The sequence below is a fragment of the Apodemus sylvaticus genome, chromosome 5 (genome assembly GCF_947179515.1).
Source record: "Apodemus sylvaticus chromosome 5, mApoSyl1.1, whole genome shotgun sequence".
Classification (NCBI taxonomy): Eukaryota; Metazoa; Chordata; class Mammalia; order Rodentia; family Muridae; genus Apodemus; species Apodemus sylvaticus.
Genome location: NC_067476.1, coordinates 64492118 through 64504644, shown reverse-complemented (window position 1 = coordinate 64504644; position 12527 = coordinate 64492118).

Genomic DNA, 12527 nt, shown 5'->3' with positions numbered 1-12527 from the left:
TTCTTCTCAAGGTTTTCTATCTCCAAAGTTGTCTCCCTTTGTGATTTCTTAGTTGTTTCTACTTCTGTTTTTAGATCCAGGATGCTTTTGCTCAGTTCCTTCATTTGTTTGTTTGTATTTTCCTTTAATTCTTTAAGAGATTTTTGTGTTTTCTCTTTCATGACTTCTGCCATTTGACTCACTTTCCCCTGAATTTCTTTAAGTCTTTTTTGTGTTTCTTCTTTATTGGCTTCTATCTCTTGAGCTTTATTCTCCTGAATTTCTTTAAGTGATTTTTGTGTTTCCATTTTATGGGTTTCCAACTTATTCATGTCCCCCTGTATTTCTTTAAGAGATTCATTTATGTCCTTTCTGTGTTCTTCTAGCAGCATCATGACCAGTGATTTTAAATCCAAATCTTGTTTTTCTAGAGTGTTGGCGTATCCAGGACTTGCTGATGTTGGAGAGTTTGGTTCAGACGCTGCCATATTGCCTAGATTTCTGTTAGTAGCGTTCCTATGTTTGCCCTTTGCCATCTTGTTATCTCTGAAGTTAGTTGGTCTTGTCTCTGGCTGGTTTTTGAGCCTTCTGTGATGCTCTAAGGCTATTTCTGCAACACTGGATGGCTGGGTTTCTTCTGTCACAGATTGCTGATGTGCTGCCCTCCTCTTGGGTGCCCTTGGAGCTCTAGTGTGCCTTGCCCCAGATTGCGTCTGTGAACCAGGTGGTGCCCGTTTGCTCCTTCAGGGAGTGCTGATGATGTATGCTGAGGGGACCTTTTCTGCAGGAAACAGCAGAGTGTTGATCACTGCTGGGCAGCCGCTCCCCCAATCGGGTTGGTGCACACAAAGCTAGCCTAGCTGCTCAGGCCCTGAGTCTAGGCAAAAGCCTGGCAGGCTTAGGCCTGAGCAATGTTCACCTCGGGTATGACTGTTAACTGGTTCTGTCTGGTAGCTAAGATGGCGGTGTGCGCCTGTTCCCTGAAAGTGCCGGAAGAGTCTGTTGGACTAACAACCCCCTGGCCGGGTTGGCACACAGATGGCCCACCGGAAAGCCCAGGGCCTGGGTGTAATCCAACACCTGGTGGGCTTAGAGCCCCGCTATGTTAGCCTTGGGCTAAGTCTGCGTACCTTGGGGCTGTCGGTTCTCTGTGGCATCCGAGAGCCAAGATGGTGGAGCGTCTCTCATAACTGACTGGCAGAGTTCTGATGTGGCTTCTGTGTGGTGAAAGGCACTGTAAATCCACCGCTGCTTGCAGCCTGGCTGGCCAGTGATGGTCAGTAGTAGCAGGCACAGGGCCTGCCAGGACCCTGTCGCTTTCGTTCCACTGCTGATGGCCCTTCTGCTGGACCAGCTGCTACTCCCACCTGGTCTATAATATCTTTACATCCAATGTTTTCATGTTGATCCAATTATTTTCAGAGAAATTGGTCTGTATTAAATATCCATTATTAAAAGTGAAGTATTTTTGTTTTGCTGTAAATTTTCCATGCATATTTGTCAATATTTAAATACTCTGTTATTCAAAATACAATATTTACAAATATTGGATTCTCTTGACTGACTCATGTCAATCAAGACTTTGGTGTTATTACATAGTTACTGACTCGTCTAATACACTTACAGGCATCCCTACTACAATTGTCTCATATGCAGCATATTTCTGATCTTGAAGAAATGGTAAAGAATAGTGTTTGATTAATCATTTTTAATTCCAAGCATTGTATACCACTTGACTAGAGAATTAATTTTTTCACATTTGAAGTAATGATTGATTTATAATGACTTCTTATTGATATTTTAACTTGTTTATTGTGTAATTCCTTTGTTTTTCCCCAATTGTCCACCTTCTTTTATGATTTACTAAAATTTATAGTAACATGTAATAATTCCTTTGTGCTTATCTTTTGTGTGTATACTAGAGGGAATTGTCCCTTTAATTAATCATGAGACTTACATAAACATACTTATAACATTCTATTTTAAGCAAATAATAATTTAAATTCAGACACATGTAAGACTTTACTTTGTACTTTACTTCCCTTCTCCAGCATCTTTTATGCTCTTGATGTTACACATTATAGCCTTCTGTTTTTAAATTAGTATTATTGGAACTATATTTTTAAATACTTTTGCTTCTAGCTTTTGTACTAAAAAGAGAGTAATTAATATACTATTTGTCTTAATCTGATTGTGTATTTACTTTAACCAGTGAGCTTTATGTTTTTATGCTTTATGTTGTTTTTTGCAGAGAATCCCTTGACCAGTCCTCTTGAGAAAGATCTAATAGCAATAGATTCCATCAACATTTGTTCATCTGGGAATGTTTCTCTCATTTTGGGGAAGGAGTTTTCTTAGAGTAGTCTCTATAGTTGTAGGATTTGTAAGCATTTTGAATATATTGTCTCATGCCATGGTCACCTCACAATGATTGTGGAAAAGTCTGCTGATAGCAGCGTAGCCCCTCCTTAGTAGAGGTCATCACTATTCTCTTATTGCTATAAACAGTCTTTAACTTTCTTTGATCATTTAGTTATCATTAATTATAGCATTTTATTTTAATTTTGCTTAAAATCCTTGTCTTATTCCACGTTCATGTTTCTTCCAATATTTATTGAATTTTGAGATAGTATTTCTATGAACAGATTTCTCTCTTCCTTCTTCCCTATACCCTCTCTCTCCTTTTCTTCTTCCTTCTATCTCTCTTATTCTCCTTCTAAAATCACATAATTTATTTACTCATACAGTTAGTGGTATCACATTAGTCCTTCTGTCTTTTCAATATTTATTTCTTATCATATCTACACTATGCCTAAACATGTTTATTTGATCTCACCAATTATCTCTCCCACAAGATGGTCTCTTGGTGACAGTCCTCACTGGATTTTTCAGTTCTGCTGTTTGCTTTTCAATTCTAGGATTTCAGTTTGGTTCATTTGTACTCTTTACTAAATTTCTTTACTAAATTTTCAGTTTCATCATGCATCGTTACCCTGATCTTATATATATTTCCCGTTGATATTTTCTTGCTATTAACTGAGGCTTAAGGTAATTACTTTGAATGACTTTTCAAGAATTTTGTGGGCCACCTTTTCCAAGGAATTGTTCCTGGATCTTTAATTCCCTGTAATGTTTCATGTTTGCTAAAGCTTTCTTTATCTGCAAAACTTTGAATGTCAGCATTTGAAAGTGTAAAATGTTTTCTTGTATTTACTTACTGGTGCTTATCCTTTTTTGGTCTCTGGTCTCTGGTTGATATCAATGCCTCCAAGATTATGGTCAAGTAAGGCTGAAACATGGTCATGTGACTGCTACCATGTCCATATTTGGTCTCACTATTATTACAAGGAGAAATCTTCCTAGAAGTGGGGTTCTATAGGGATGAGGCTTCTGGCTCTCAGATGACAGGCCAATCACTACACATGCTAACTGCTGTGGCTTCCTCTGGGTCCTTCCAACATCTCCTACCAAGCTCTTGGGTAGTCTGGTCAATGAGTATTGGCCCTTGTCCATATATGAGATACATGGGAACCAAGTCACAAACCAAAGCCAGTTCCATTACTGAGACCATGGTCTGCAGCCCTGCCACTGGATGTTGGACAAGTATGTTTCTAGCCTCTGGGTTCCAGGGTCTACAGCTGGAACCATGTATGGAAAGCCTGTTATCTGAGACATAGAGGTCATGACTCTTCCTCTTCACTTGTCTAAGGTTTTAGCAATAAGATTAAAATCAAACATGGTAGTAGCATCCGCAAGGTAGGCAGAACCACTTCTGACCCTGAGTAGGGCTGATGTAGTCTTTCAGTCTAATGTCTAAAACTAATTCTGTCCTCTCAAAGCACCTCTCTTTCTCTATGTCTTGGGAAGTCATCACTCTCCTTGCTCACCACTGTTTACTATTTGGGGAAGCTTCTCTAAGGTTGAAACCAACTTTTGCCTGTCAGTATAAGCTTGGATATTTAGAAGGAGTTTTGCTGTGTTGTCAGTTTACTTAAATATCAGTAGTAAATGCATTGGCTAGACCTGTAACCTCATCAGACCTGGGTTGTTAGCAGGACTTACAAGTCATAAGTAGGGCACTCCTTGGGATCCCTTCCAACCCACCACATAGACCTAGCCTTAAACAAAACATTCCTACAACTGCCTTTAGGCACCAAGAACATGTGGAAGACACTAGGGGAAGAGTGTAAGACAGGGTGAAGGACTATGAAATGTCATTGTGATTGCAGCCATCAGCTCAAAACCATGCTGTTTTTGGTCCACACTAGACATAGTAGGAAGTCAAGGAAAGAGGCAGAGTGCTCATGGGATCCTATTCTGAACTATTAGCTATTGGTAGATTTTGACAAGAACACCAGTTTTTAGTTTTGTACCGTCTGATGAGCCCAGCAGATTCCAATGTATAGCTACAGAGAATGTGAGAGAGATTTGTGGAATGAATGGTATAGGGTACGTATTCCATACACGTGTGAAATCATCTAAAACAATTTAATTTTAAAATATTAGCAATTAAAAACAACTCCCTTTAAAGTCTTGACCCTTATCGTGTTTTACAGCTTCCTACCTCATTTCCCAAAGGTGCTATAAAGACCCTTTAGTTTTTGAAAAGATACTAATTTCTACTATGGGTGCAAGAAAGGAGGCTGTGCGTGTGTGTGTGTGTGTGTGTGTGTGTGTGTGTGTTTGTGGTGTGTGTACATGATAGGCACATGAGTGATATGCACATGATATGTGTGATATGCACATGGGTGGGTGGGAGGTGCATATGCATACATATGTGTGTCTGGCATATGCACATGTCTATAGGTACAGAGAGACCAAGGGAGAGTACAATGGATATCCTGTTTTATCACTTTCTTTGAGATAGGATTTCTTACTTAACCAGGGTATAAGCTGGCACCCAGGAGCACCTCCTATTTCTGGCACCCACTTACAGCACAGGGGTTACAGGAACATGTCTCTTTATATTAGCTTTCTCAACTCAGATTCTCATTGTCCCCTATGTCTGCATACCAGCTCTCCAGGATGCTCTTTTTCTACCATCTTGCTGACACCTGTCTCCCTACTTCTCGAAACACTTTAGATGTTTCCATTGAGCAAAATCTCTCATCATGTATTCATCAATCAATATTAAGTATATCTCAAAGGTATTCTTGGAAACCAAGGATGTTAAGCCACAGATCCTGACCACAGGGATACTATGACCTTAGCAGACATATGTAAGGTTATCAGTACAATGTAAGAACGTAGATCATCTCATACAGTGGGACATACATAAGTAACATGCAACCTTTCTTATATAGAGAGTGTGTCTTGAAAGATGGGGTTTTAGAAACTATTTGATTTACACTAAAATTGTTTTTACTAAAATTAATTTTAATGATTCTAAATTTCACCTTGATTTCTAAAAGAAGACAGGCAAGAAGTTGAGACAGGTAAGTCTCAATAAGCAGAAGAACAAATACAGTTCCACTGTAAATAATTTACAACTTGTTCTTTGACTGAAAAGGAAAATGACAAACAGGAATATTCATTGAGAAATGAGAGTTTCAGAAAATGAGCATGTGTGTTAGTAATCATTAGCATAAAATTCATTTTTAGAATCCTTTAAAAATTAATTTGCCATTTGTATCAACAAGAAAGAAAACAAAATATCTGATCAGGCAAATGCTTCTTTTCCCTCTTCTCCATTTGTGGTTATGGATGTACATGCTCCCTAGGAAAATAAAAAGCCCTGAATTACAAACCTCATGTGCTCTGCCCCAACAGTCAGCATTCAAATCAATAATATTTACTAAAGAGGTAAAAACATATTGCATAAATATATGCAATCTTTAAAAAATAGAAAAATCGCCTTTCTGCTAGGGCAGACTCTTGGCTGGTGTGCTCCAGTGAAGACACCAGATCCTAATCCATCCTAGAGAACCGGCTGCAATCAGAGAAGTTAACCCAACAATTTCAAGGCCTCCTAGGAGATCTACTGTAGCCAGGCAACAGATCAGCATCCTCTCTGACCCTGTGAAGAGACCTCATAGGAAGGCCCCACAGGTGGTCTGCTATAGCCAGGACTGCAGGCCTAACAGGAGACCTGAAGTAACCCAGGGTCAAAAGAGGCAGACTCAAGACAATCACCTAGATCAACAAACACGAGTGATATCCAGATGGCGAAAGGCAAACGCAAGAAGACAATATACATGGGTGGGCATCATCAGAACCCAGTTCTTCTACCACAGCAAGCCCTGAATACAACAATCAGGAAGTTGGCCTAAAATCCTACCTCAGGAACATAATAGTGTTCTTTAAGAAGGATATCAATAACTCACTGAAAGAAATACAGGAAAACACAGATAAACGGGTGAAGGAATTAAATAAAGTGATCCAAGACCTAAAAGTGGAAATAGAAACAATAAATAAAACACAAATGGAGGCCAACCTAGAAATGGAAAACCTAAGAACGAGGTCAGGAATTATAGATGTAATTCCTCCAACTAACAGATGTAAATATCTCCAATAGAATACAAGAGACAGAAGAGAGAATCTCAGATGTAGAAGATACCATAGAAGAGATGGACACGGGTTGGGGATTTAGCTCAGTGGTAGAGCGCTTGCCTAGAAAGTGCAAGGCCCTGGGTTCGGTCCTCAGCCCTGTTTAAAAAAAAAAAAAAAAAAAAAAGAGATGGACACAACAGTCAATGAAAATGCAAAATGCAAAAAGTTCCTGACCCAAAACATACAGGAAATCCAGGACACAATAAGAAGACCAAACCTAAGGATTATAGGTGTAGAAGAGAGTGAAGATTCCCAACTTAAAGGAGAAGTAAATATCTTCAACAAAATTATAGAAGAAAACTTCCCTAACTTAAAGATGTAGATGTCTGTGAACATACAAGAAGCCTACAGAACTCCAGACTGGACCAGAACAGAAATTCCTCCTGCCACATAATAACCAAAACACCAAATACATTAAAAAATAAGAATATTAAAAGCAGTAAGGGGAAAAGACTAAGTAACATATGAGGCAGACCTATCAGAATTACACCAGACTTCTCATCAGAAATGAAGAAAGCTAGAAGATCCAGGGCAGATGAGCCCTAAGAGAATATAAATGCCAGCCCAGGCTACTATACCCAGCAAAACTCTCAATTACCATAGGCGGAGAAAACAAGATATTCCATGACAAAAGCAAATTCACACTATCTTTCCACAAACCCAGCTCTACAAGGATAAGAGGTGGAAAATGCCAACACAAGGAAAATTACACCCTAGAAAAAACATGAAGGTAATGTTTTAACCAGCCCAATAGACAATAGCCACACAAACATAATTCCACCTATACCAACAAAAATAACAGGAACGAACAATCACTTTTCCTTAATAACTCTTAACATCAATGTACTCAATTCCCCAATAAAAAGCATGGACTAACAGACTGAATACATAAATGGAACCCAACATTTTGCTGCATGCAAGAATACCCACCTCAGTGACAAAGACAGTCACTATCTCAGAGTAAAAGGTTAGAAAACAATATTCCAAGCAAAGGGTCCCAAGAAACAAGCTAGAGTAGCCATTCTTATATTGGATAAAATCGACTGTCAAAAAAGATAATGAAAGACACTTCATACTGGTCAAAGGAAAAATCTACCACAATGAACTCTCAATTCTGAACATCTATGCTCCAAATGCAAGGGCACCCACATTCATAAAAGAAACTTTACTAAAGCTCAAAGCACACATCGCACCCCACACAATAATAGTGGGAGACTTCAACACCCCACTCTCAGCAATGGACAAATCATGGAAACAGAAATTAAACAGAGACACTGTGAAACAAACAGAAGTTATAAACCAAATGGATCTAACAGATATTTATAGACATTTCATTCTAAAGCAAAAGAATACACCTTCTTCTCAGCACCTCATGGTACCTTCCCCAAAACTGAGCATATAATTGGTCACAAAACAGGCCTCAACAGATACAGAAATATTGAAATAATTCCATGCACCCTATCAGATCACCATGATCTAAGGCTGGTCTTAAGTTCCAACAAAAACAATAAAAAACACACATACACATGGAAACTGAACAATGTTCTACTCAATGATAACTTGGTCAAGGAAGAAATAAAGAAATTAAAGACTTTTTAGAATTTAATGAAAATGAAGACACATCATACCAAAACTTATGGGACACAATGAAAGCAGCGCTAAGAGGAAAACTCATAGCTCTGAGTGCCTCCAAAAAGAAACTGGAGAGAGCGTCACTAGCAGCTTAACTACACACCTGAAAGCTCCAGAACAGAAAGGAAACAAATAACCCAAGAGGAGCAGACAGCAGGAAATAATAAAACTCAGGGCTGAAGTCAACCAAATAGAAACAAAAAGAACCATACAAAGAATCAACAAAACCAGGAGCTGGTTCTTTGAGAAAAATCAACAAGATAGATAAACCCTTAGCCAGACTAACCAGAGGGCACAGATACAGTACCTAAATTAATAAAATCAGATATGAAACAGGAGACATAACAACAGAAACTGTGGGAATTCAAAAAATCATCCGATCCTACTACAAAAGCTTATACTCAACAAAATTGGAAAATCTGGACAAAATGGACAATTTTCTAGACACATACCAGATGCCAAAGTTAAAAACAGGCTCAGATAAACCATCTAAATAGTCCCATAACCCCTGAGGGAAAAGAAGCAGTCATTAAAAGTCTCCCAACCAAAAAAAAAAAAAAAAAAGCCCAGGGCCAGATGAGTTTAGTAGAGAATTCTATCTGATCTTCAAAGAAGACCTAATATCGATACTCTTCAAACTATTCCACAAAATTAGAAATACAAGGAACACTACCCAATTCATTCTATGAAGCCACAATTACGCTTATACCTAAGCAAAACAAAGAAAGAGAACTTCAGACCAATTTCCCTTATGCACATTGATGCAAAAATACTCAATAAAATCCTTGCAATGGAATCCAAGAATACATCAAAATGATCATTCACCATGATCAAATAGGCTTCATACCAGGGATGCAAGGATGGTTCAATATACGGAAATCCATCAACATCACTACATAAACAAACTCAAAGAAAAAACATGATCATTTCATTAGATGCTGAAAAAGCATTTGACAATATTCAGCACCCCTTCATGTTAAAAGTCTTGGAAAGATCAGGAATTCAAGACCCATACCTAAACATAGTAAAAGCAATATACAGCAAACCAGTAGCCAAAATCAAACCAAAAGGGAAGAAACTTGAAGCAATACCTCTAAAATTGGGGACCAAACAAGGCTGCCCACTCTCTCCCTATATATTCAATATAGTACTTGTAGTTCTAGCTAGAGAAATTTGACAACAAAAGGAGGTCAAAGGTATACAAATCAGAAAGAAAGAAGTCAAAGTATCACTATTTGCAGATGATATGATTGTATACTTAAGTGACCCCAAAAATTCCACCACAGAGCTCCTAAACCTGATAAACAACTTCATCAAAGTAGCTGGATATAAAATTAAACAAATCAGTTGTCTTCCTCTACTCAAAGGATAAACAGGCTGAGAAAGAAATTAAGGAAATGACACCCTTCACAATAGTCACAAATAATATTACAAACCTTAGTGTGACTCTAACCAAGGAAGTGAAAGATTTGTTTGACAAGAACTTCAAGCCTGTGAAGAATGAAATCGAAGATTATCTCAGAAGATGGAAAAATCTCCCATGCTCATGGATAGACAGGGTTAATATAGTAAAAAGCAATCTACAGATTCAATGCAATCGCCATCAAAATTCCAAATCAATTCTTCATAGAGCTAGAAAGAGCAATCCACAAGTTCATTTGGAATAACAAAAAACCCAGGATAGCTAAAACTATCCTCAACAATAAAAGAACTTCTGGGAGAATCACCATCCCTGACCTCAAGCTCTACTACAGAGCAATAGTGATAAAAACTGTATGGTATTGGTACAGAGTCAGGCAGGAAGATCAGTGGAGTAGAATTGAAGACCTAGAAATGAACCCACAAACGTATGGTCACTTGATATTTGACAAAGGAGCTAAAAACATCCAGTAGAAAAAAAGACAGCATTTTTAACAAATGGTGCCTGATCAACCGTCGGTCAGAATGTAGAAAAATACAAATCGACCCATTCTTGCCTCCTTGTACAAAGCTCAAGTCCAAGTGTATTAAGGACCTCTACATAAAACCAGATACACTGAAGCTTATAGAGAAGAAAGTGGGGAACAGCCTTGAACACATGGCCATAGGGGAAATTTTCCTGAACAGAACACCACAGGCTTATACTATAAGATCAAGAATCAACAAATGCGCCAGGCGGTGGTGGCTCACACCTGTAATCCCAACACTCTGGGAGGCAGAGGCAGGCAGATTTCTGAGTTCGAGGCCAGCCTGGTCTACAGAGTGAGTTCCAGTACAGCCAGGGCTGTACAGAGAAACCCTGTCTCAAAAAACCCAAATCCAAAAAACCGAAAAGAAAAAAGAAAAAAAGAATCGACAATTGGGACCTCATAAAACTGCAAAGCTTCTGTAAGACAAAGGACACTGTCAATAGGACAAAACGCAACCAACAGATTGAGAAAAGATCTTTACCAATCCTACATCTGATAGAGGGCTAATATCCAATATATACCAAAAACTCAAGAAGATAGACTCCAGAGAAGCAAATAACCCTATTTTAAAAAACGGGGTACAGAGCTAAACAAAGAATGCTCAACTGAGGAATATCAAATGACCGAGAAGCACCTAAGAAATGTTCAACATCCTTAGTTATCAGAGAAATGCAAATCAAAAGAACCCTGAGATTCCACCTTACACCAGTCAGAATGGCTAAAATCAAACACTCAAGTGACAGCAGATGCTGGCGAGGATGTGGAAAGAGAGGAACACTCCTCCACTCCTGGAGGGATTGCAAGCTGGTAAACCACTCTGGAAATCATTTTGGTGGTTCCTCAGGAAATTAGATATAGTATTACCTGAGGACCCAGCTATACCACTCCTAGGCATATACCCAGAAGATGCTCCAACATGTAATAAGGACACATTCTCTACCATGTTTGTAGCAGCCTTATTTATAATAGCCAGAAGTTGGAAAGAACCCAGATGTCTTTCATCAGAGGAATGAATACAGAAAATGTGGTATATTTAGACAATGGAGTACTACTCAGCTATGATAAACAATGAATTCATGAAATTTTTAGACAAATGGATGGAATTAGAAAATATCATCCTGAGTGAAGTAATCCCAACACAAAAGAACACACCTGGTATGCACTCACTGATAAGTGGATGTTAGCCCAAAAGCTCAGAATAAACAAGATACAATTCACAGACTACATGAAGCTCATCAAGAAGATGGAAAACCAAAGTGTGGGTGCTTCGGTTCTTCTATGAAAGGGAACAAAATACTCATAGCAACAATTGTGGAGATAAAGTGTAGAGCAGAGACTGAAGGAAAGGCCGTCCAAAGACTGTCCTACCTGGGGATTCATCCTATACACGGTCACCAAACCCCGACACTATTGTAGATGCCAAGAAATGCTTGCTGAAAGGAGCCTGATATAGCTGTCTCCTGAGAGGCCCTGCCAGAGTCTTACAGATACAATAAATAGGCAGATGCTCACAGTCAACCATTGTACTGAGTTTGGGGTCCCCAGTGGAGGAGTTAGAGAAACGACTAAGGGAGCTGAAGGGGTTTGCAACCTCATAGGAAGAATAATATCAACCAACTATATTCTCCCCCCCCCCCCCCGCCCCAGAGCTCCTAGGAACTAAGCCATCAACCAAGGGATACACAAGTCTCCAGCTGCATTTGTAGGAGAGGATGGTCTTGTCAGGAATCAATGGGAGGAAAGATACTTGGTTCTATGAAGTCTTGATAGATGCTCCAACATAGGGAGTGGGTTGGGTGGAGGAACATCCCCATAGAATCAGGGGGAGGGAGGATGGGTTAGGGGTTTTCTGGGAGGAGGTGAAACCAGGAAAGGGAATAATGTTTGAAATGTAAATAAAGAATATATTCAACTAAAAAATGTTAGTAAGGAAACATTCTATGAATATAAAAAATAGAATAATAGTTAATAAATGATTCATGAAATTAAATATTTTTAAATTAGAAATAAGCACTAAATGAAAAAATGTGCAAAAATCTATAAAAGTGTACATTCATAATTAAAATTTTCTCTATTTAATAGATACAAATATTTCAGATTATCCAAGCTAGAAAATAAGGTTTCAAAATACCACTTAACACAAAATCCTAGTTAGTGGAGATAAACTTTGACAACCACTTTTTATATCAAACAAAAGTATATTTTCTGAGCTGAAAGATCGAAATATGAAATAAAAAAATATTCTGAAACACTATATCATCTTTCCTAGTAACCACAATTGCGCTATTCAGTGTTGTATTTTTGAAAGGTGTTTTAATGAATGCATCAGAGTATAACAAGCTTAGAGACTCCTGGGGCTGTAATTATCTGGTTTGTTTTGGATCAGACTGTCTGTAGTTAGTCTAGTATTTTAATAAG